Below are 25,019 nucleotides of genomic sequence, written 5' to 3'. Positions count from 1 at the left end.
GCAGGATAAATCTAAAACAAAACAAGATTTTCGAAACACCTTACGTCCACACAGCTGCGTGTTCTGAACATGAAAGACGACTTTCGGAGCTGAGGGAACAGGAGGTTGGGTGAAACATGTGTAGCGCATAGTAATGAGACCATTGCATTTTTCTCAAGGATTCTAATCTTCTCTGACAAAGGGATATTGGGTTATCCTACCCTTTCACACTGTAGGTGTACAGTTTGCACATTCTGCAGAATTACAGGATGTTAAAAACAATGGCATAATTGTACTGCATACGTGCATAATGCGTGTGTGTGTACGTTTATATCTGAATGTTGGGCAAGGTTTTTTTACATTACATTACATTTCACTTAGCTGACACTTTTATCCAAAGCGACTTACCGTATTTTTTGGACTATATGTCGCTCAGGAGTTTAAAGGGGTATGCCACTATTTTGGGGCTTACTACAGTTAAAATCGTTGGCTGGGGTTTATAAAGGTGGTAAAGTGTCTTATTTTTCATGTTAAGCGTTGTCTTGCTTTAAGACAAGTTAAAAGAGGGAATATGTCGCTAAGCTAGTGAAAGTCAATGGATCCATGTAGCATTGTAGCATGCTACACGGATCCATTGACTTTCACTAGCTTTGGGACATATTCCCTCTTTTAACTTGTCTTAAAGCAAGACAACCCTTAACATGAAAAATAAGAGACTTTACCACCTTTATAAACCCTGGCCAACGATTTTAACTGTATTAAGCCCCAAAATAGTGGCATACCCCTTTAAGTCGCATCAGGCCAAAAATGCATTATGAAGATGAAAAAAAACATATATACGTTGCACCGGACTATTTGTCGCACATTTTTGAAAGGTTAAAAGCTATCCATGGAATCTGTGTTCTGATAACTGCCGCATGGTAGGCTGCTGCTCGAAGACAGCTTTGTTTTATAAACCAGCATCTGAAGCAGTGACGGTAATGCACCAACTAAGATGGCTTGCCAACCGCCATAAAACCACAAGAAGAAAAAGAAGAAGAGGCAGTGATAACAGTGATAACAGTGATAACAGTGATAACGCGCCATGTTGCTCTGTAGTCAGAACAACATTCAATTTTTCGCCATTGTTTTGCGTTTGGACCGTGGGAGGTTTCAAGGCAACTTTTTTCCGTCTCCACAGCACGCAGTTCACGGTCTTTTTTTACCGCCTTTTCTGAGACACTTCAGCCCATGAGGGTATCAAAAGGTGAGGGAGATTTCATCCATGTTGTGTATGGTAGTGTCACGTTGTGCTCGTTTGTCAGACACTTGCGGAAATGATCGATTTTCACCTGGAAGTCGGCTGACTGTCTTTAATGGGGTCATCCCTATGTTCCCCGGGTCCTACGTTCCCCGGGTCCTATGTTCCCCAGGTCCTATGTTCCCCTCTACTGAGGAACATAGGACCATTTTTTCAAAAAAGGGTTCTATGTTCCCCACTCCTTCACAGTAGACTGCTGCCACATGGCAAAGTGCAGGTTGCTGTTGCAACTGTGACAGGTTAGGTTTAGGGATAGTTTTGGTCAGGGCACAAATTGAAAACTCATAAACATTGCATTACAACAGGTTAGGTTTAGGGATGGTTTTGGGAAGGGCACAATTTGAAAACTCGGAAACATATAATGCGGGGAACTTAGGACCCTTTTTTCAAAAAAGGGTTCTATGTTCCCCGCTGCTTCCAAGTAGACTGCTGCCGCATGGCAAAGCACAGGTTGTTGTTGCACCTCCGACAGGTTAGGTTTAGGGATAGTTTTGGTTAGGGCACAAATTTACAACTCAGAAACATTGCATTTCTGTCAGGTTAGGTTTAGGGATGGTTTTGGGAACGGCACAATTTGAAAACTTGGAAACATGCGGGGAACATAGAACCCTTTTTTAGAAAAGGGTCCTATGTTCCTCGCTCCCATACAAAGACAGGGGAACATAGGACCCGGGGAACATAGGACCTGGGGAACATAGGTACGCTCCCTCTTTAATAACACAGACGTTCGTTCTCGGATAGAGAGGCGATTGCGTTGCATAGCGCGATAAATCCACGAGAGGCGATTGCATTGCATAACACGATAAATCCACGAGGTCTGGGACTTCCGCAAAAAGTCCTATTCATTTCTTTGGCAATGTCATGGAGCCCGTAACAAGACAGTTGACGCATTGTTCGAGGACACATTTGTCCTGTATTCAGCTCTTCTTCTAGACGTGGGCCTTGAACCTTCAGATAGCTTTTTTGTTTTTTTCATAATTCGAACCTGCAACCCTCTGATCTAAAGCCCATCTCCTTAAGCATTACATGAGAATGAAAATGCAAAAGCAAAGGTAAGCAAAGGGGTATTGGGGATCTCCAAGCTTTTGACAGAATAGGTGTACCGTATACTGTAGCAATAGCAATAGAAGGTGGTAAAAAAAAACATTGTACAGGATGTATGTGCATATGCTGATTTTAAACCATGCAGGCGTGTGTGTGTGTGTGTGTGTGTGTGTGTGTGTGTGTGTGTGTGTGTGTGTGTGTGTGTGTGTGTGTGTGTGTGTGTGTGTGTGTGTGTGTGTGTGTGTGTGTGTGTGTGTGTGTGTGTGTGTGTGTGTGATTGTCAATCAAGCATTGCACACTACTGGCATGTGCAGAGTGTTTATTGAGGCGTGTGAATATGCTGACTTTAGGCCGTGCATGTGTGTGTGCTAAGCTTGTATACAGGGTGTAATGAGTCACACTGATGTCTGACTGACGTCAACATAACACTGTTTATCAACCACTGGAGGAGGAGATGGTGCCAGGTGTGCAGTCCTTGGTTGATATGAGTCCTTGGTTCTCATATCATAAATTTAACAAAGAAAAAGAATTTGTAAACCTTGATGAAGGAAGAGAGAGAGAGAGAGAGAGAGAGAGAGAGAGAGAGAGAGAGAGAGAGAGAGAGAGTGAGAGTGTGTGTGTGAGACTGTGTGCGTGTGTGTCTAGGTTTGCTTGTATTTGTGTTTGTGTGTGCGCGCGCCCCTGCAAGTACGTGTGTGTGAGAAACAGAGCGAGCTCCAGCCGTGCACGTGTGTGTAAGTGTGTATTCTTGGCACACTCTGAGGCGCATATACAGTGCTTTGGGCATTTGGGTGGAGGCAGACTGTAACCTCAGTCCTCCTTCACATCCACGTCTTATATGAAGTCCCTTCTGGGAGACATAAAAGAGCAGCCAAAGAGCCATTCAATCTTTTACAGATTATGAACACGGGGGAGTTTGGGTCAACTTTTTCCTGCCTCAGACGTTCAGGCCAGAGGAATTAAGTGGCGTTTTCGGTGGGAATGCTCGAGCATTAGAGCAGTCACCACAAGAACAAAAAGAGGAAATGTGCCTTTTACAGCTTACACTGCTTTTATTCCCCTTTATTTCAACTATTTTTATGGATTTGCCTTAGCCTTTCTTTTTTTCCTCTCTGCTTTCTTCTCCCAGCTTGTGTGTCCCGAGCACTGAGGAAATGGTTCATTAAATAGGAATGCCCATTTTTCCTTTTATTTTTTAATGTGGTGCACAGGGATATTACCCAATGCGCACAAAAAGAGTGGAAAGCCAGACTTCCTCCTGGCTCAAGGAGCAGCGTTCATGCTGGCTTCATTAGACCGCTACAGCAGTGGATTCCAGGCCCAAAGACATACAGGACTATCAGGGGGCACATGACCAGGAGGATGAGTGGAAGGAAAGGAAAGGAAAGGAAAGGAAAGGAAAGGAAAGGAAAGGAAAGGAAACGAAACAAGGGCTGAGAAAATTGGCAGGACTGAAGGGAGAGGAGAGAGTGAAAAGGTAAATGGACAGAGAGATGGAGAGAGGTGAAGGTAGGGGTGGCGTGTGTGCGTGCGTGCACATGCAATGGCGGGGTTTTCATAGGAGTGATGAACCACGAGACAGGGGAAAGAGTGATGAAGACAAAGACAGAGGGAGCCGAGGAGGAGATACACCTCATTTGGCTGCAGGGGACAGATGCTACAGGAGAGGAGAACAACGCGAGGAAGAAGAAGAGAGGGAGATAACTAAGCAGACATACACTCAGGAGGGAAACAGACAGCCATGACAGGGACAAAAGAAACAAAAGAAGCCCCCCACTGCCCCGCTCCCCTTTGACTATGATCACTACTAATTACCACTGACAAACAGGCCTGGTGCTCATTAACACTGATCATGCTGATTGTTCCTTCTGAGGTGCCGTTTCCACGTAGCTGGATATTTTTATATGTGGATATTTTTTTCTCCTGCTTGTATTGGTTTTGCATTGGTTTTGGCCTTCCGTTTCCACGTAGCAGATATTTAAAAATCTAGGCGCAGGAGAAAAAAATAGCAGGAGAAAAAAATATCCTGTTTAGGGGTCTGAAACGCATTTGTTACAATGGAGGATTTTTTTTATCCACATGTTGCGTTTCCACGTAGCAGGAGAAAAAAATACCCTGCTAAAAAAATATCCTGCTATGTGGAAACAGCACCTGAGAGAGGGAGAGCCACAGCCCAGAGCTGTGGGTGACCCGGCTGGCACTATGTGGTGGGCAAAGAAACTCAAGAGAAAGAACAATCTCTTGGCGGGGAATGCATTGGCCACGGTGTAGTACGGGGGCGTTGCCTGAGGACACGAGTGGATGGAAAATTAACTCCCTTGCGCATGGTCATTGGTCAGTGGGTGCGATGGGTACCATTTTCGTACTCCCTTGCACATGGTCAGTGGGGGCGACACCATGATGGATAATTTGTGGCCAAGTAACGGCAGCTGTTGGTCAGCAGTAATTGCTGGGGGTAATTAAGGACAGCTGACAGACATTCACGCTGTCCTATGACCTGTTCCACAGTGAATAACATTTCCGTACTCCCCTCGCCATCATTTCGTACTACGCTGTTATGACGTGAGTAAGCCCTCTTGTCTCAAGCCTCTTTGGTGGTGGGGTACTCTGATTAAGAAAGGGTACATGTTGGTAGCAATAAATGGAGGGGTTGGTAACGTGGGGCAAATCCAGTCCAGGAGGACATTCTATAAGACATTTCTCCTAGTTCTTGCTTAATTTGTTAATGCAACGCGCTGGCCGTTTTCATGCCTTGTGTTAAATCAAATAAGCACACCACTCTCTCTCCCTCTCTCTTCTCTCTTCTCTCTCTCTCTCTCTCGTTCACTTTTCCCCCTAGTGAGCATTAAAACACAAAAAGCGTCGGCTTCAGAAAATCCACTCCCCTCCTCTGGTTTTTAATGCCCCTTTCCAAAGTGTGAGACTAAATTGGATTTTCTGAGCACTGTTTTCTAATTTGAAACATCCATCATTTATTATTAAAGAAAGAAAAGGGAAGAGAAAGGAAGACTCGCCTAAGGCTGAGCCTGCCCACACCCACGTGTATCCCCCCCAACCCCTCTACACAAACACACACCAAAGTGCTCACACGCACAAGCTCAAACACAAACACACACACACACACACACACACGAAGTCACATGTGTGCAGTGCACTCATACAGGCATACACTTTTAACCTATACCTCTCACATTCACATTGCTTAACATTGTCTGCACCTCAATTTGAGGGCTGAATGGCTAATAAATATATGGACCATGAAAAGGGACGGGCTGAGTGGCTAAGAGTGGTGTATACCAGTGTTTCTCAAACTTTTTCAGACCGAGGACCACTTTGTCCCCCCCAAAAATTATCGGGGACCACCTGTCAACTGAATTGGCAGTTGATGGATGCTAATTTGACACTGCTATTTTTTATGCAGATCACTTACTTTTTATTCACATTATAAGCCTGCCTTATTTTGTTGAAAACATGAAAATGTTACAAATATAGCCTACTAAGAGCTTATCTTGGAAAAGTAGAAATCCCCTCGCGGACCACCTGAGCTCTGTCGCGGACCACTAGTGGTCCCCGGACCACACTTTGAGAATCACTGGTGTACACAGACGCTACTAGACAGCAGGGACTCAAATGTGCGCCTGCTGTTTCAACACTGACAGACTGACAGACACGTCACACACACACAAACAGCCAGATGGACGGACAGACAGACTTGAAAAAAAAGAGAGACAGAGAAAGGCACAGCAGCACTCACAAGGCAGCCAGATTCTTGGCTATCACTCGTGTCCAAAGGGAAAAGAAAAGAAAGTGCCTCAATGTCCTTCAGTAATCCTGTTCTGTATTATCAGGACGCCACAGCTAAGTGTTGCAATTAGGACGCCCTTTTTCATGCAAATCAATTTGACAGCACAACAATCAGTTGGTTACGCCAGCTCTCTCTCTCTCTGTCTTGCTGCCTCGCTCCTTCCCTTGCTCTCTCCTCCTCTCCATCTTCCCCCTCCCTGCCTCCCTCGCTCCTGTGCTCACGCTGGCATTTGCGGTGGTGGCCACATTTGCATTATTTATCATATCAGCGTGCGTGTGTCAGAGTGTGTGTCTGTGTGTGTGTGCAGTCTGTGCAGTGTGTGTGTGCAGTCTGTGTGTGTGTGTGTGTGTGTGTGTGTGTGTGTGTGTGTGTGTGTGTGTGTGTGTGTGTGTGTCTGCGAGCACACGTGTCTATGGTGTCTGAGGGGCCAGGGCTGTGAAGCCCCTGCTGATTAGTGTGGCATTACACATGTTAAGCACAAAGGAGAGTGGCTCCTACTTCACCACGTCTCTCTGACATGCCAACCATCTTCCCCGGTAAAAAAAGACCCTCTTAATAAATAAACACAACAGGACTTGCATGAGCTGGTGACTGGCACCGGACCAACATAGTAGGCAGAGGGGCACAACAGAGAGGATGCAGGGGCCCAGGCGGCCTGCCAGTCAGCCTGCTAGTCAGGGAGGGGGGGCATGATGGAATCATGCTGTGTGAAGAGCACACTGAAGTCACAACAAACAGGGTCAGAGCAGACACACAACACCAACCTACATCCCACCCTCCACAGTCATCACAGCCTGTGCCACCCCACCTGTCTGTCTCTCTGTCTCCATCTCCCTCTCTACTGCTCTCTCTCTCTCTCTCTCAAACCTCAATCCCTCCTTCAATACAGCCCCAGCCCCTCCACTTGTTTCTCTCCATGTTCTTCCTCATTATATTTCATGCCACACACTCACATTTGAGACAAAGACAAAACACAAAAAAGAAGGTTAATAATCCATTAAAAAAGTATTACTTTGACTACAAAGTCCACATGACTGTTGTTTTAGAATGCAGTGATTCTAGCATACTATAACAGGTAGCACTACGACATTGTAGTGTCGGAACATGCATACACATTAACAGCCACTAGCACGGATGGCACTTAACAGATGACACGTAGCGAGAGCCATATTTGAAAAAAGGGATTCATGTATTTTGGAGAGTTTTGCTAACACGTGCTTTTGCATGACGATTATGACGCTTGGCCTCACACAGTGCGTCAGTTAAGTTACAAATAGAGGCCATTTGTTCACGGGAGGAGCCCCGTGAAAGGCTAGCGCGGAGTGTTGGCACCGTGATCGATGGACACGGCTTGATTATCATTAAAAAGTCATTTACAAGACAAATAGGGATGAGCTTCTCAAATGATACTTACTTTTTCGTAGATGTGAGGGTCTGAGTTAGGTTGGGGTATATGTGGGTGGTTACTCATTACTGCTCAGTGAGTGAGCTTGCGCACACACAGACACACACGTACGTCATTTACACACACGCACACACATACATGCCTGTGGCAGCAGATAACTGGCACTGTGTTTAAGGAGGATCTACACTGGGCACTGTTAGGTAGCGGGTAGACTCTCTCCTTGATCACATGTGCCATGGACACATCAAAAGGCCACAGCAACTTACGTATCAGCCTCTCAGTGTGTTTTTTTCCTTCTTTTCTTTTACTCATTTTAAATGGCCAGATTATACCGTCCATATCTGTGACACAAAATCCTTTGGGGAAAACCAAAGTGTGCAAGAGGTTGAACAAGCCGAGAGAATCAGGGTAGGGTAGAAGTGACTACATGTTTCTTTTTTCCCATTGAGGTCAAGTAAATTGGAGCTGACAGAAGTAATATCGGAGGAGAGGAAAGATTAAAAGGAGAGAAGGCAGACACAAGGGGGCCATTGCAGGGCTGTGCAGGACGAGTCTACTACGCACATTCGCACGTGCACACGCCAGCCTTTTAAACTGAAATCTCAATCAGTCCAAAGTTTGTTCCTTAAAAGGAAATCAAGAGGAGAGCTCCGTCCGGGCATTTTCTTGAGCTTCATGAATAAACATCAGATTTTGCCTTTCCGCATCATACATCATACATCACAGCGCGAAACTACCTAATGGAGGAGGACTCCTCTTGCCTCCGACACATGAAAAGGCAGCGAAATTACCAACCAAACCACACTTCGTGGCGCTTTTAAATGGACTGCTGAGAGAACAGGGGGGCGAGGGAAGGGAGGGGGGAGGGAGGGGGGGGGAGGGGTAGAGGCAATGGAGAAAGGCAGTGGAGAGGGTGGTAGAGAAAAAAGAGGGAGACGAAAGGTGGGGATTCTTTGAGCAGGGTAAAATGGCTTCCTAAGAATCTTTCTGCAATGCTCCATCTAAAAAGAAAATAAAGGTGCCAAAATTTGTGAAAATAATTACAGTAATACCAGACACACTAATACCAGACATATTCTCCTTGTCCTCTCTCTCTCTCTCTCTCTCTCTCTCTCTCTCTCTCTCCCTCCCTCTACCCTCTTCCTCCCTCCTTCTTGCATCCTCCTCTGCCCATCAGCCTTCCTCCATATCTAGTATTCTCTCTGCAGTCTTCTGTTGATTCTCTTGCACATTAGGGAGCACTTGCTATTCCACACCGCCTGTTTAACAAAGGAGGGAGTGCATTAATCTGCCCGCTCGCTCAGTGGGAAATGAAATTGCATTTATCACAATGTCCAGCCAGCGCCTCGCCACAAAAGAGCGCGAGAGGGCGGCATGCTGGATTTTGGTGAAATGTCATCTCCGAAACGCATGAGGATGTCTGATAACAGAGCAGGACCAGGGGGTGACACTGTAGCATGGACAAAACTGGACACATGGACAGGCTGCTGGGCCCGCTGTCTACTCTGTCGGTAGGGAAAAGAGAACGAGATTGGGCCGCAAGAAATAGAGACAAGCTTATATACACCATGATGTATTCAAATGGGTACAGGACAGCCATAAATCCTGATTCGTCCTATTGATTAGCCGAATGAATATATAATAGCGCCAGAGCGCTCATATTTACTTGCAACGGGAGTCCACACACTGGAGCCCAACCTGAGACAGGCTCAAGGTCCAACCCTGCACTTATCGCCATAAATAAATCATGCCTAATTGTTGAATATTTTATGAGAGAACAGTTGAATACTAACAAGTAATCAATAATTAGATACTGAAGTATGAAAAACAGACTCATTTTCAACTTTGGCTTGTCCATCATTTCCTCCGTACAGAGCCGAGATCAGTGGGCACATCAGTGTCTGTTTTTAGGGAGCCTAGGGCTACTTCAGAGTAGGCATACGTCCAAGACAAGCATCAAACAGGACATGCTAATTGGTCTATATGGACTGGACATATTGTATGCATGCGTGCATGTGGATCGACATTTGTGTGCCTTTTTTCCTAGTGCATAGTGGGGGGGGGGGGGGGGGGTTAAGGCTAAAGCAATGCGCGCCCTGTGCTGTGTTGAGTAAAGCAATGCACTCCACCTTGCTTTGCCTTGCCTTGAGAGAGAGAGAGAGAGAGAGAGAGAGAGAGAGTGAGAGAGAGAGAGAGAGAGAGAGAGAGAGAGACTTGTGCTGCAGACTGCAGTAATTTCTTTGATCATTTTTAATGGCCGCTCTTTCATGTGGGTCTGCGGCTCACACACAACTCCCTGCAGGTGTCATTTCGCTCCTCTAGTTCTGGGATTAGTATGCAGCAGGCAATAAAAACCTGGGCCATTACACCGCACTGCACACATACATAATCTACAGCGGGATCATTACCTTTTCAAAGGACGATAGCAGCTCCCTGTCTGCAGAGGAAGAGAGAGAGAGAGAGAGAGAGAGAGAGAGAGAGAGAGAGAGAGAGAGAGAGAGAGAGAGAGAGAGAGAGAGAGAGAGGAAGAGAGAGAGAGAAAGAGAAAGAGAAAGAGAAAGAGAAAGGGAAGAAGAAAGAGAAGGCACGAGGAAGAGAGAGAAGAGAGAGAGACTAACTGTCTGACATATAGACACACAATCGGTGTCGAAATGCTGAGGAGATATAGGCTTTAAAGGCGCTGATGGTTTCCAATCATTAATGAGGATCCATAGGATTCAGGCGGCAGGTCTCCAGAGAGAGAGACACGAAGAGACGGGGAGGAGAGAGCAGCTGATGGAGTGTTACCTCTTTTTCACCTGGCTGAAACACCACTAGAGAGCAACCTGGCTCTGCTGTTGTGTGGTACCGCCTGCCTCAGCCTGCTATCCCTCCATCATACAGTATAGTGTGGTGATGATGCTTGATCCCTGCTGCTGCTGCTGCTACCCGGCTCTCCAGTGATAATGAGAGTCCATAAAACAGGTAAATGAGCTGGATGTCTTGACAAATGATCCAAAAGGTGTGTGATGAAGCAACTCCCCCCCCAAAAAGCAGTAAGCTCGAGCACCTCATCCATCCTCACTCAATCCCTCGCTGAGACTCACTCACTCTGTGTGTTTGCTGCTCCTCCTGCTACTGCTACTGCTGCTGGCTGTTACTGCAGCAAAGATGGCTGCCCAAACACAGAGCATCACTCTCTTGCTCTATCACTCCACAGGAAGCCTCCTCTCACAGCCTCTTTCTGTAAAACACAGCGCTTGCCCTCCTCCCGTTTCCGGTACCTTCTCTGTAAATGATCTCTCTATGAGGCCTCGGGGAGCCTTCCCAGGCGAGCGGCTCACCACAGCAAAAAAAAAAAAAAAACGCCTTAACCAAGCACTGCGCCACGTGTAGCCTACAACCAAGCAACGATGGGCAAAGGAGGTGGTGAACTGCAAAAACTTACAAAGCCATTTTTATAGCATGTGAAATCTGTTCAGTCCAGCTCTCTCATTCATTATTAAGCGTGCTCAGGAGATCTTTTCCCTGCTTGTTGTGAAACACAGCTCCCGCGCTTTATCAGCTAGGCGCTCACAAACCCCCCCAAAACTCTCAGGGGTAACCAACCCAAGAAACGTGGTCGAATTTACAACCCCTTGTCTTTATTTATTTAATTCCTTATAAAAACCACAAGCATAATTCTGCCCACGTGATTGGACTTTGCTGGAGATTCTCTTGCAGGCCGGCAGGCAGCCGACCTGTTTACTCAGATCCAAGACAGGTGAGTCTGCTGCGAGCCAGTTTGTTAGGCCGCAAAAAAACGCATTCAGCTATAACCGACTGCTGGAGCCATATCATCCATGAAAAAGCAAGTCTGGGCAGAAAGAAAAATGTGTAACAGACTACACTGGCCCATAGGCTACACTTTTGTATTTTTTTCCTGCTGGCAGTAGATTTATAATACAACAATCCACCCACACGCCCAACTCATGGCCTTACAGTCAGACCTCAACAAGACATTTACCCTATAAAGACCATGTTGGCATGGCTGACCTCTCAGAGCCAAACTAATGTAGTCAAGACACAAAATGATTGAAACTGACTAGCGGGGCAAACACACAAAACAAATATTTAAAAGTAGGACTACGACTTACTGCCTGATGAAATACATCCACACAATACATCTTGAGAAAAACCTGACCTGGCCTTGCCGTTCGAATTACACCAATTAGAATTCAAACACAGAGAACATGAACGAGGTGGACAGGCGAGCCATTGAGACCTATTGGAGGTCCGCTAGTGAAGGAAGGGAGGGATGGACAGGAAGAAGAGCAGGAACCCGGGCAGGAAAAAGGGTCCGATGTAGCAAACGTGGATTTCCTGGCAGATGTGCACGGGTCGGGTCCTGATGAGCAGACCTGATTAGGCGCGAGTGATCGGGGCCGCTGGTTCCTCCTCCTTCACTCCATTACAACAAAGAACCATCCAAGCCCAGGAGCACAGCTGCACAACAGCTGTGGGCAGTCGTGCTGAAGACCAGGAGAGAGCCAGGCTGCCCCGATGAAATGGGAGAGTTTGGGAACAGATTAATAGATCTCTGGAGGTTAAGTAAACATAATCTGTTATAACTCTGCTTGCATTTAAGCTGCTGGCGACGTTTCGCAGGCACTTTTATCACTGTAATTTGCTGCCAAGCCAGCATTCACCCCCTCCAGCCCCCAACACCCAAACGAACCTCAAGCCCAACACACCCCCACCGCCGCACCCACTTTACATTTTGTTTCTTACCCCTCCTGACGATATTTGTCAGGGAAATGAGGCCCGACTGTGCCTGTAACTGACGAAAAAGGCGCTCTTCCAAAATGTTCCAGATCACTGGTCACCATTTGTTCTGCCTAAATTGATTCCAATCAAACAATATTAACAGTAGCCTTGCACTTGCCGGTCCTCCATGTAAAGACATGGCAGGACCACTGAGAATACCAAGGATGTCAGATCGCTTAAATCGTTTTTATTTCGGAAAATTTCAAGTATTAAGATAAAAGCCTCAATTAAAATTCAGAGGTGGAGTCCAAAGGGGGCCCATGCGAATTGGCCTGCCTTTCCACAGCCGGCACATTGCTTGTGCTCAGGGCTAAAAATGCTATGTGTGTATGCCCTGACTGGGGGCACCTCCTGCATATTCATCCGCACCAAGCGCCTGTGGATCTCCAATCTGAATGATGCCCACTCATTGGCTTCCGCTGCCTCTCCCTCGAGTGCACAGCCCAGGGATCCGAGAGATCTGATAAAAGGGCTGCGAATCGGCAGCAAATGGCCACGTTTTTCCAGGCGTGTGCCTGCGGTTCACTTTAATTGGCCCTTTTTTTGCCGCCGTGAACCTTAATTACTTTGTTCCTGGATTAAAGGCCTCAGACTGCTCAGACGAGGCCAGGGTCCTAACCTTCGGCAGGCTGCAGTCCGGCTCGCCAATGGTTTCATGCTCTCTGAAAGCAAGTGGAGGCATAACAGTGAGGGCATGCAAGGAAAATACTGCCAGTCTGTGAAAGGCAGTGAACCACAACAAATCTCTAGGCTACAGCTTGTCTTTACCATGATGATTACAGTCATGGTTTGCTTTCCTAATCGAGCAGAACTACAAATTAACACCACAGAAAATGTAGTATCTTAAATGCCAAACAGCATAAGCTTATTTGGACAGTGATTTCAACTAGACTGATTTTAACTATTCTTCCTTTCAGCCATACTTCCTTAAGAACACACGTTAACACCGCCAGTGCAACACTACCGTAAGAAAAACTTGATGTTATGGCCCATAATGACAAACAGTGTACAAAATCTTTGCAATTCCCTCAATTTTCAACAAAAGTTACAAGGTCAGAGTGTATAACATATGTCTAAGGCAAGTGGCAAACCGAGCTTTCAATCGTTCTTTTTCTTGAACTGAGCCTTTCAAAATCACTGATAAACTAAATGTGAGGGGGGTACAACACTGTCATGCCATGTTGGGATCAAGGTCTGTTTAAATTTCTCTGAAAAGGTAGAAATCAGGGTTTTTTTCCAGGCCTACACATTGGTTATCTATTGAGCTATCTACAAAGACATTCCATTCTTTTCTGAGTGAGGTTATAGGTTATTTACACAGGAAAAGAAAGAAAACCAAAGACAAAAGGTGGCTAGAAAACAATTTACAAAAGTCTTCCCATAATTATAGAGGAGCTTAAGAGTAGAGGTCAGAAAAACAAAAATCTATTTTAAACAGATGATCCCATGGACCCTAAGAAACCTCTGAAGGATAGGACAAAACATAATTGTTTATCAGAAATGCAATCTTCGCCCTCAAAACTAGCCTGCAGGGTCATTTGTTTTATAAATAATTTGTGTTCAGACTGAAATGCAAATAAAAAGATACAGGAAACAGTGTGGGGAGGAGGGTGTTGTGCATTTCTTTTTGTCAGTGATTGCATATGTACATCTGCGTGTATGCTTGCCTGAATGTGTGCGTGTGTGTGTGTGTGTGTGTGTGTGTGTGTGTGTGTGTGTGTGTGTGTGTGTGTGTGTGTGTGTCCGTGTGTGCGTGTGTGTGTGCGTGTATGTGTGTGTGTGTGCGCGCGCATGTGTTTATGTGCATGTGTGCACGCTCATTGCTCCACTACGTATACTGATGTCCTTCACGGCACAGTGTTTTGCAGCTGCCTGCCCTGGCGTGGACAGCAGTGAGTGATAGACTAATCGATGGGCAGCCTAATCAGGCAGCTTAGCTCTAATACCCTGGACAGGTTCACATCATTATCATATCAGGTTCCACACGTTTCGAGGTGACATGGAAAAGGCAAAAAGATTAAAGTCAATCTCGTGGAGAAAACGCTGCAAGTTTACCGCACGTCGCCATTGCCAAGCAAAGTCTGATGAGATAAAAAAAGGAGCTAAATAAGGAAAGAATGTGGCCAGAAATTCACTATTTTCAGGAAGAGAAAGAAACAAGCGAAAACAGATCTACCAAGTGGCACATAATGAAGTCTTTATGGCGCCATGTTGGGCAATTTGTGGCGCATATGTGTAGGTCTTAATCTGAGCCTTTCATGTGGTTCGGGTGGCGAAATCCCAAATACCAAGACCACCACCAGCCCTCTAAACCACCATCCCATTCATCGCCTGTGCCACACAGCGGGCACCAACCCTCCATTACGGAGGCACGTCCAGGCGAGAGTTTGTGTAACTCCGCACTCCACATTGGGTAGGAGAGCTGGAGGGACTCTTATAAATCATCTATAAACTTACTTTACACAGGCTGTTTACGGGCAGTAAATGGTGCATTAAACAGGAACCAGGTTTGCAGTTGTTGGGGCGGGGGGGCAGTTCTGAGGTGAGGGGTGGGACGGCATTCGGGTGACCCCAGGGTGGGGTTTTGTGGTTATGTCTTTGTCCTATCTCTCTCCATGACTGTCCGAGCACACGCCACACACACCACACAGATCTGAGCTGACTCTGTCACAGAGGTAGTGTTGTTTAGATGCACAAACAATTCCAGACAGGCTGGCAACAATTAAAGCCTAACCTTTTGAAAGCAAAAAACAAAAATCCACACCCCAAACCCAGCAGGGAAATGAGATGTGTTCTGCCACTGCTGCCGCCGCCGCTGCTGCTTCCCTTTTTAATCCATAATGAAAGTGCTTTCTTTCACTGTGTCAAAGTGTCAAATATGTGTAAAAAAAAAAAAAGTGTCTATGCAATCTAAAGTGCTTTGGTGTATCATGCCGGCGTGCTTTTAAAATGAGTGCCATCTGCATGAGGTCAGACTTCCTGAATTAATGTTGAGATTAGATTTTTGTAAAAATGAGGAGGATGAAGCCAGGCATAAAGAGCCTCATTGACTGCAACAGAGAACGCTCAACGGAGCTCTGGAAATGTGTGAGTGGACAGAGTGAATGCTGGGGGAAAAAAACGGCAATCATTTTGACAAATTCTTTAAAAACATTTTCATTAAACATACATTTACATTTTTTGTTCTTTTTATTTTATCAAACACTTCATTTTGCACTTGATTATTTCTCTGTAAAATAATTACCCTGATGTATGTCTAGATGACGTTGAAATGAGGAACGCAGTATCCTAACTATAGCACATCGTTCAGTACACTACAGTATCTCAAAGGGCAGTGTACAACGCAGTGTCGTGTTCAAGAGCCTGTGAGTGAATAAAGAGCACAGCACTGCTTAAAAGGGCTGCATAAACACGGGAAGGTATAGATTGGTGCAGATCAGTACAGGGCCAAGGCCAGATTTGACTAGATCTGCCTAAGCCAGCTGATTCTTGTCAATCTCCCATTGATTTCATGCTCTGCGTACAAGACAGGGGGCAGATTTGTTGTGTGTGGGTTTTTTTTTACTGTTGCATTCACGTCACAGACACAGGCCACCTGTAGAGAGAGACGTCTATCGCTTCATCAATACGTCATTGGCACAATTTTAAAGCCCCTTATGAGAGGGCCAATCTGACACTTAAAGGAGGAATAAAGCAGGGGAGGACCTAGGGCCAGGCTAGTTGGATAGTCATTAATGCTCACGACAGGTTACAACAACCGCATAGTCAACAGTTTCCAGGCTAATCGGTGTGTCAATCAATGCTGGAAGTGGGGACAGCTTTCAGCAGAGCAGCGAGAACGACCGAGCGAGCGGGTAGGCGGGCGATGTGAGTGAGTGAGTGGGTGGGTGGGCCTGGGTGTCGGGGGAGCTGCTTAGCCTGCTTAGAGTGCATTGAGTTTAACACACTGCTCCGTGAGTGTGTGTAAACAGAGAGGGATATAGACTGGTGCATTGACTGGTTGATCAATGCTATTGATCAGGTGGGCCCACCTCCAGCTCTCTCCCCCCACACACACATACACACACACACGCGTACACACACACAGCCATGCTGCTGAGTGTTTCCACTGCAGTCAGTCAGCCTTGCAACGCGCTCCTTCAGACACAGCCACTGGAGGAGGCAGAAAGAGGGCAGAGAGCCCACAGCCCTGAGCAGCAGCAGCAGCAGCAGCTCACACCGGCCACTGGGGGGAGACAGAGAGGGGGGTTTGACACCCCCACACCCCCCCACAACAAACCCTACTCTGTCACACTACATCCCTAAGGCACAGAAACTAAAAGTATCAAGCACCAGCACAAAAATAAAGTCATCATCAAATAAAAAGGCACTAAGCTGAACAGCAGACAGCAAGTTAGTATAATGTCATAATAATGTCATGTAGATGTTATAGATGCTGCTGAGTGCCAGTAGCAGCAAAGGTAGAATGGCAAAAAAGCAAGAATGAGGAGTGCGTTGCTGGTGTCTTCCTGCTGCAGCTGCCAGTCCTGTGCTGTGCTGTGCTGTGTGGACGGGATGGCCCATTTCCACGCCGCTGATGACCAGCCCAACTAATCGTCACGGACAAGAGATGGAGGGGGGGTGAGAGGGAAGGTGGGGTGGGGAGGTCTGGCTCAAACTCGATATGTCACAATAGATCCACAACGTCACTGTTGCTGGCTGCTCTGATGAGTCACATAGTTACACCAACTCCAGCACACACACACATGGACGCATGCACGCACGCACACACACACTATTCAGAAGCACAAGTAACAACACACACAGACTCAGAAAGCATTACAATACACACTCACACACACTCACACACACACACACACACACACACACACACACACACACACACACACACACACACACACACACACACACACACACACACTTCACTGACTGGTGGTGAAAACACTCATCACTTCTTCTGGTTGCCTAATCTGGCTTGGCACCCTCACTAGCAACTGAGCGCACACAGGCTAATTCAGCAGTCACAAATGGCTCCAGACACACACATATCTAGTGACATCTCGCCTCTCTGGACTGGTGTGTGTGTGTGTGTGTGTGTGTGTGTGTGTGTGTGTGTGTGTGTGTGTGTGTGTGTGTCTATGTGTGTGTCTGTTTGACTGCTGTAATTCATAATTTGGTATGGATGGACAAATAGGAATTACACGCAAGTCAGCGAGCCCAGGGTTTGAAATGGAGACAAATGTCCAATCAAACTGAGAGGTGTCTGATTCTCCTTTCGGCGAACAAGGGAGAGAGCGAGGGAGCAAATGTGAGCGCTGTGTGAGCTCAGCCTGGAGAAAGAGAGGAAAGAGAGAGAGAGAGGGCCTGTGAGACGAGATGGACTGAATGTGACACGCGCACCTCTCTCCGGGAGACAACAGTGACGGGTGGGCTTGATGCCGCGCTCATGCAAAGCAGGATTCATCAGCCGCGTGACGGACAGGGCTGGTGTCAGCGCTAAGTAAGAGGTAAAAGGGGGGGAGGGGGGAGGCGCAATTCCTGCCTGAAAGCCACTGGGGAGGGTGGAGGTGGCGGGGGAGATGGGAGGAGGTAGGAGGTGTTGTGGTGGGATGGGACACTTCAGTGTTTCAGGCATCCATCTACGGAGGATGTTGCCAAGATCAAAGGTATTTATTTAAAAGCAATCCTGTCTTGTGGTTTGAAAAGGGGCAATGGAATGAGTGTGAATGAGCAAGACAGAAAAAGAAAGTGAGATGAGAGAGAGAGAGAGAGAGAGAGAGAGAGAGAGAGAGAGAGAGAGAGAGAGAGAGAGAGAGAGAGGAATGGGGGTGAGGGGAGAGGGAGAGATGAGACAGGGAGACAGCTACAAAAAAGGAGAGAAAGGCGAGGAGAGTTCATCGTTTCATAAAAGGCCCCAACATTTCTAATGCATAATCCTGCCTTCAAGCCGCGATCAATTTTCACAAAACAAATCTTCTAGCCCCGCGATATCTAATACCTCACTGAATGGCCAATGAAAAAAAAAGAAAAAAGAAAAGGCTCATAGCACCATTGACTGCTTCCATATCCAGGACAGGTCCCGCCTTCTCCACAGACACGCATGCCACCATTCAAATTCCCTCTCTGCTTTTTTATTCCTTCACCTTCGTCATCCAGAGAGCATCCATTCCGGATTGTATGAAAAAGTAATATTCAGGCAATAAAGCGTGATTTACACACTCTCCCCGTGCCCCCCCTCCCCTTCCCTTTTATTTGATCATTTAGTGGAGATCGTATAACTGTATATCAGACACAAATGAAATCAGGGCCAGTACACATTAAGGCCATGTCTTGCCGCGGCTAAAACCCCCACACACACTGCAAGCCACTCTCCCGGTGCTGGCTCCCCCCAGCAGCAAGCCAAGGGCAGAGTCCCATTCATTTTCAGGCCCATTTCCTCCTATGATTAGGCGATCAATCAATCCCAGCCTTCAATCTCATCAAGCAGACGGGATTATCTGCCCATCTCTCTCTCTCTCTCTCTCTCTCTTCCTTCCTTTCTCTCTCTCTCTCTCTCTCTCTCTCTCTCTCTCTCTTCATTTCTCTCTCTCTCTCCAAGCTAAGAATCTCAAGTCTTTCTGCTCCAGATAGACACGCATGGCGCACACACATGCATGGCCCACATCATGCATGTGCAGTGTGCACACATGGATGCATCCACACACACAGAGTGCATCCCATTAGTATTAGATCAGGCATCCTTCAACTTCCGCCAAATATGCCACCAATGGAAATACCCCAATGTTGGCATATAAACTGTACACGTACATCATAACATACATGCATACACAATACATCTGACTACTTATGATTTTGATTCAGCTTTAGACACTTCTCAATCGCAACCAATCAGTGAAGCCATGTTTCCTGGATATTCCTCTTGTTTGCATCACTCGTTACTCTTGACTCTTGTACATACGGTGTACTGTATGTTCCTGGCAAAAACAGTTTATAGACTGCTCTAAAACAGGTCTGAAGGCAATACTGCATACAATTCAGACAGAGGATAAACAAAAAAGACCTTTAGTATCCAATATGATTATACACTAAGTGCTATCTTTCAACAGACTTGTAGCAACTGCATTTGTATGGTGCGCAAGCTCCACGGTGGGCTCATTTTTCTCAGCAGGTTCTCAGGACATTATGAGCATCTCATCACAAAAGCAATGTCAAACTCAGACCTAATAGAGTAGCCTAATCAACAAAACAGGATGGGGTCTTTCACAATTACTGCCACTAGTAAACATTAGTATGATTAGCATTTTGCCAAAATAAAATAAACTGGAGATCTTATTAAAGACAAGCCTTGCAAGTTAAATAAGTAGCCAAGATACTGTATGACACAAATGAAAAATATTTATAACCAAGCTCATAAAAAGTCAAAAAAATATATATGCAATGTTAAGATTCTTTCCACCATCATGTCCTTTACACTTTAAATCAGTGTCAGAGGGAGCACTGGATCAAGATATGTCTCTTCACACCCAAACCATCAATGTTAAAAATGCTTTTCCAACTCGAGCCCTTTTTAGGCCACAGAGGTAGGACACCCTCAGGCGGGGTGGAGAGTGGAGAGCGGGGGCAGACAGAGGTGGAGTGAGAAGAAAATCCTCCACCGATCAGACACTGGAGACACGGCCCAGGTGCTTTAAAACTTTTATCAGCTTTCATCAGGCCGAAGACTCTGGGTGCAGTTAGTACCACGCCGGCATCTTTCCCTCTCCTCCCCACTCCAACCCTTGCATCCCCAACACCCATCTGGGATTCGCTGACATGACATGGCCCACTAGAGAGCGAGAGGAGATGGGAATTAGACCTTGCTCCTCTTTATTGCTTTCATCAGTCAAGATGAATATGAAAAATAGCACATCTTTAAATGTTGAATACGGAAAAGAATGAATTAGTAATAGATTTACATGGTCTGAGAGCACACGCAGGTAAGGAGATTACTTTTTATGTCATAACAAATATTTTATTCCACTTTTACTGATGAGTGCCGGCTAAAAGGAACATTTTGCAAAATGTAAAGATATTCAATAAAGGCCCCTTAATGGGATAGTTAAAAAATAACCCAAAAAGCTTTTTGATGTAGAGACGCTAATTCTGTTAACAACATTGATCAAACTGTCATGCTTTCATTACGGTACAATGCCTTTTAGCAGCCCCGCATTAGGCTATTAGAGTTTGAAAGCATCCAAAACAGCCTGGTCTCTTCCACTGTCCTTGTCAGGTCTAGTTTCTGTACTTTCTGTGCCAAGTCAAGCAGTGATGGCTCTTACCACACACCTGCATTATGTATGCATGGGCTGATATACCATTTAATTACCTTTTGCCCGCAGAGTACACACTAACCCACAAAATGTTTTATAGTTGTTTAAAGGCATGCCAACTTGTGCAAGCATAGATTGTATTAAACTACTAATCAGTGGTGCAAAAATAAATCAGGCTAAGGCGACAAACTCACTTGGAGTAGTCTAGTTTGGGGATGACTCCTCTCATGTGTGTTTTATCGTTTTATAGTGTTACTTTCACTCTTTTTTACTTTCTTTTTTTCATTTCTTTGCTCCTGGTATTTTTATGTTTGTTAAAAATAAGGGTTTCTCCCTTGTTTTCTTACGGGTAACCCCCCATTACAGTCAGAATCTCACACTAAGCCAATCAGTTATAGAGTGTCTTGCAATAACTGTGCCATACTACGATATTTACACTGCTACAACCTGTGTATCAGATGAATGCATTATGTTTCAGTAATGATGCAAATGAGACTGGTTTTCTGGTAATTCAGTTGATTTCCACATGGATCTACGTTAGTGTCTAAAACAAAGCTTCATTAAAAGGCAACATGTTTGCACCCCCAGTTGCTTGTGCGATACTGAAGGAGTATGCAGTACAGTACTGCTGAAACTACGTCCAATCTAACTGCATCTCAGCAGGTGGTCTCATCAGATTAAAGAGGTGCACTTGTCAACAGAGCATTATTTCCACATTAAGCTTAGGTAATGGGGGAGAATGCTCAAAACAGAGTGGAGACAACACCTGCAAAATTGCAGCACACACCGTCTCCTCATTGTGGACCCCGGCATAGTCCACACTCTCTGGTCCACACACCATGATTGGTTTTAATAACACAGCTGAATCCCGGGTGCATTAGATGCTTGTTTTCAACGTGTCATTATTTATAATTGCATGCTGTAGGACTTATCACATGCCCTTGAAGCATTGTTATTTATTGTGAAAGACCAGTAATTAATCTGTGAAACATTCTCCTGCCACTGAGAGACAATAGAAAACACATCAACTCCTAAAGTAAATCTTGACAATCTAGTGATGGTTACCCATCACACTTGAGTATAATTGGGAAAGATAAAGGTTTACGCTTTTCGTGCGTAGCTTCACCATCACAAATTAGCAACCTGAAAACATGCTATGCTGTATAATACTGAACAATATTTCAATAAACATACAAGTTATTTCCAAAATGTGCATAGAGTAAGTACAATATAACATCTGCAAAGCTTACCACAGAAAAGTATGTTTAATTATATAACTAAAACATATAAAACATAGTTTTCCCTTTTTGTGAAATGATGGTGTTGCAAAAGTGAGTAGTACACCCCAGAATGATGCCCAGTTTGCCTCTTCAAAACTCCTCATTTATGTTTGAATGACTTCAGATCAGGGGTCATACTTTCTTAATCACTGAATAACTCTCACCTCTTCAGAAAACCAGCATTGGCCATAGAGAGTTGGGGTCATATCAAGTTGTAAAGAAAACAATGAAACACAATGAAGGGCAATGAGTGATGGTGACAACTCGCTATTTTGTAGAGCAACGCATCTAGTATGATTACATCAATGAAAACTGCTCCCAAACACCAGCAGCACTCATGAAGCCCCACACAATAGCTGTTATCCTACACCTGACAAACACCATACAATGTTGATGTCATCTGTTCTAAACAGACCGATCTTGGGCTCATGACTCAATAGTATAGATTATTGAGTCCCATTAGCCTGCATTTTTGTTAGAAGTAGGCCTGGCAAACTCTCAGTGGACTTTTGTGACTAGGCTGTAAGACGCTTCTTTGACGAACGACACCCACATACGCCATCCCTCACCATATGCTTAATTTTTTTTCATGGGAAATGATCAAACCAATTTAGATTTCTGCATCCTTAGATGGTGAACTTGCGTTTCACCTTCTGTCAACCAAAATATGCTCCAGCTGTGGCCCACTTGGACTTGTCTGTGAGACAGTTGCACCAACCATCCATCTGTCCAAACATTTTAGACCACAGTAGATATGTTTTTTGACGGATGAATAAAGCTTCAATGGTCTTCAAGTAGCATCAACTTTTCTGGTGTAAGTTAAAACTGTCTTTTTCTTTCTCAGGTCTTTTGTCCTTTCTCCTCCATGTGGTGTTATTTCTTACAGCAGGAAATGGGAAGGGGTTTGCAGCAATACAAAATACTATTTCATAGCCAACTGTTACATTGAAAACTGTATAATGAGACTTTCGTTGGGGTGTACTCACTTTGCACCACCATCATTTAAAAAAATGGTAAAATATGTCATTTAGATATGTCATTTTAAGTGGATTATTTCCAAAATGCATGCTTTCCATTTACAAATGGTAACGTTTTAAGGAATACTTACCACCACAACTAAATTCTAAGTATGAATTATCACTGAAAATTGCACTTCCCTTACATGAAAAGGGGGATCGTCTCCATGTCCGCCATGTTGAATTTTAAGCTGCAAAACTTACTGTACTTTGGCTATACTATTAAATGTTACTTTATTATTTAGTAAATATTGATGAAAAGGTCAAATTTGGCAATAGGCAGTAGTTTCAATGAGTAGCATAGTACAGTACTTGTTCAAAATGTTATTTTTCAAAAGGGGTGTATTCATTATGTGCACTGTAACTAATAAAGACAATAATTTTCTCTCAACATAACCCTGGACTCAAGCAATAGCAACTTTATAACCACTTCAACCAACAAAAAGCGATTCATAGCAAGGCCAGAGGAGAGGAGGACGGCATCCAGTAAGAAGTGGCAGAACTTCTAAATGGCAAGCGGTGATCTAGAGAGGCATGGCATCACACAAGTGATCCATTAAATCATTGATTTCATACCTCAACATGGAGGTCATTCTTTATTGATGCCTCCATTTGCCTCGAGTGTCTCTGTTAAGACTATGACCTGTAACATGGAAAAAGTAAGGACCGTGGCACAAAAAGAGATGACAGCTACATGAACTAAATTCAGTGGGTGCGTGCAGAGCTTTCAATCTCTAATGAAAGCACTTCTTTGGCTTATGTGCAGTTGTGTGCATCTCAGTAAAAATGCAGGATACATTTTCATGAATTTGTGGTTTAAACTGATGGTAGCCTGTGAGAGGTGAGTTCAATAGCCTAATAACTGCTGGCTCTTGAGCAAACCTAGTCACTGTCTTGCTGTTTAAGTTTCTAACAGTGGTGACGTCTATAGCCATTATGCACGTTTCTAATTGTTTTGTTTTCAAGAAGGGACATTTCACCTTTAGTGGTAGGCCTACAGTCCATATTACCACCTAACGTTAAGTTCCTGTACTTATGTCGTCACTGTGTGTGTGTGTGTGTGTGTGTGTGTGTGTGTGTGTGTGTGTGTGTGTGTGTGTGTGTGTGTGTGTGTGTGTGTGTGTGTGTGTGTGTGTGTGTGTGTGTGTTAAGCCTGATGCCAATTCCTACGTGTGTGTAAAACTGTAGAAGTAGAGCGTAGCCCAGCCAGTTCGATGATAAACCAACGCAGTGGGCTAATGGGAAGTATATCCCTCCCAACTTGAATGAAGGGCAAACCTCTTAACAACTATCTTGGGGGACATAAGATAGCTTACCGTTAAGTTACTTATCGGATAGGCTACACAGGATACATTAGACACGGTTTCCTGCAGAAGGTTGCATGTGACAAAGCAAAGTACGGGTAGTAACTTATTCGTGTCCAAGCTGCATATTGTGTTAGCTTCGTCGCATTCAGGCTTTTCAATTCTGGAGAGATAGCCTATCAAGTCATGGATAATAACCATGTCGTAAAGGGACTTGGCACGAAAAGGAAAAGTGAAGGTAAGCGAATGTTTGCTAAACTGAGATAGTTAGCTACAGTGCAGATGTCCTCGCGCCACAGTACCTGTTGCGTGGCTGGCATCTGCTTATGGATTCATCCTTGAATGCTGGGAGTTTGTTGGACGATCTTGTGCAGATATTGTCATTTCATCTCGTCAAATGCATCCCTCTGTCCTTAGTTGTTGTGGGTAGAAAGACACGCCGTAACGACTAAACCACTGGCTTATTATGCCAAACAGTACCTAAACTTAACTGTGGAAAACACACCCGCCTCGAGACCTCCATCTCCCGCTCCTTGCACCTGCAGCACCATGGCAACGGTGCTCAACACCTCTTGGCAAACAGGTCCGCTGGCCAATCACAAATGTGACGGCCATTCAGAAGTCCAATCAAAAGGCGAACTGGGTGGGGCTTGAGGTGCTGAGAATGAAATCTCGTGATTTCCATAGAAACGTTTGGGGATGCGCACGGAGCAGGGCAAAGGCAGATGATAGCCCCCCTAGACTAGAATGTTTAATTGAAAAGTAGCCTAAAGTCAAAAGTGAATTGCTATC

At 45.1% G+C, this 25,019-nt stretch overlaps 1 protein-coding gene across 2 annotated transcripts in view; it reads right to left on the bottom strand.

Annotated features, from left to right (window-relative positions):
- The window catches only part of LOC134438509 (centrosome-associated protein CEP250), a 209,862-nt gene extending 185,140 nt beyond the window's left edge, over positions 1-24,722 (bottom strand). For both annotated transcript variants that reach the window (XM_063188086.1, XM_063188087.1), the window contains exon 1: positions 24,530-24,722. The gene's annotated coding sequence lies outside the window, so the exon portion shown is untranslated. The remainder of the gene's footprint in view (positions 1-24,529) is intronic.
- Between the last annotated feature and the right edge of the window lie 297 nt (positions 24,723-25,019).

This window comes from Engraulis encrasicolus, chromosome 22 (assembly GCF_034702125.1).
Source record: "Engraulis encrasicolus isolate BLACKSEA-1 chromosome 22, IST_EnEncr_1.0, whole genome shotgun sequence".
NCBI classification, from domain to species: Eukaryota; Metazoa; Chordata; class Actinopteri; order Clupeiformes; family Engraulidae; genus Engraulis; species Engraulis encrasicolus.
The sequence above is the reverse complement of the archived record's forward strand: the minus strand, read 5'-3'. Positions and strand labels throughout refer to the sequence as shown.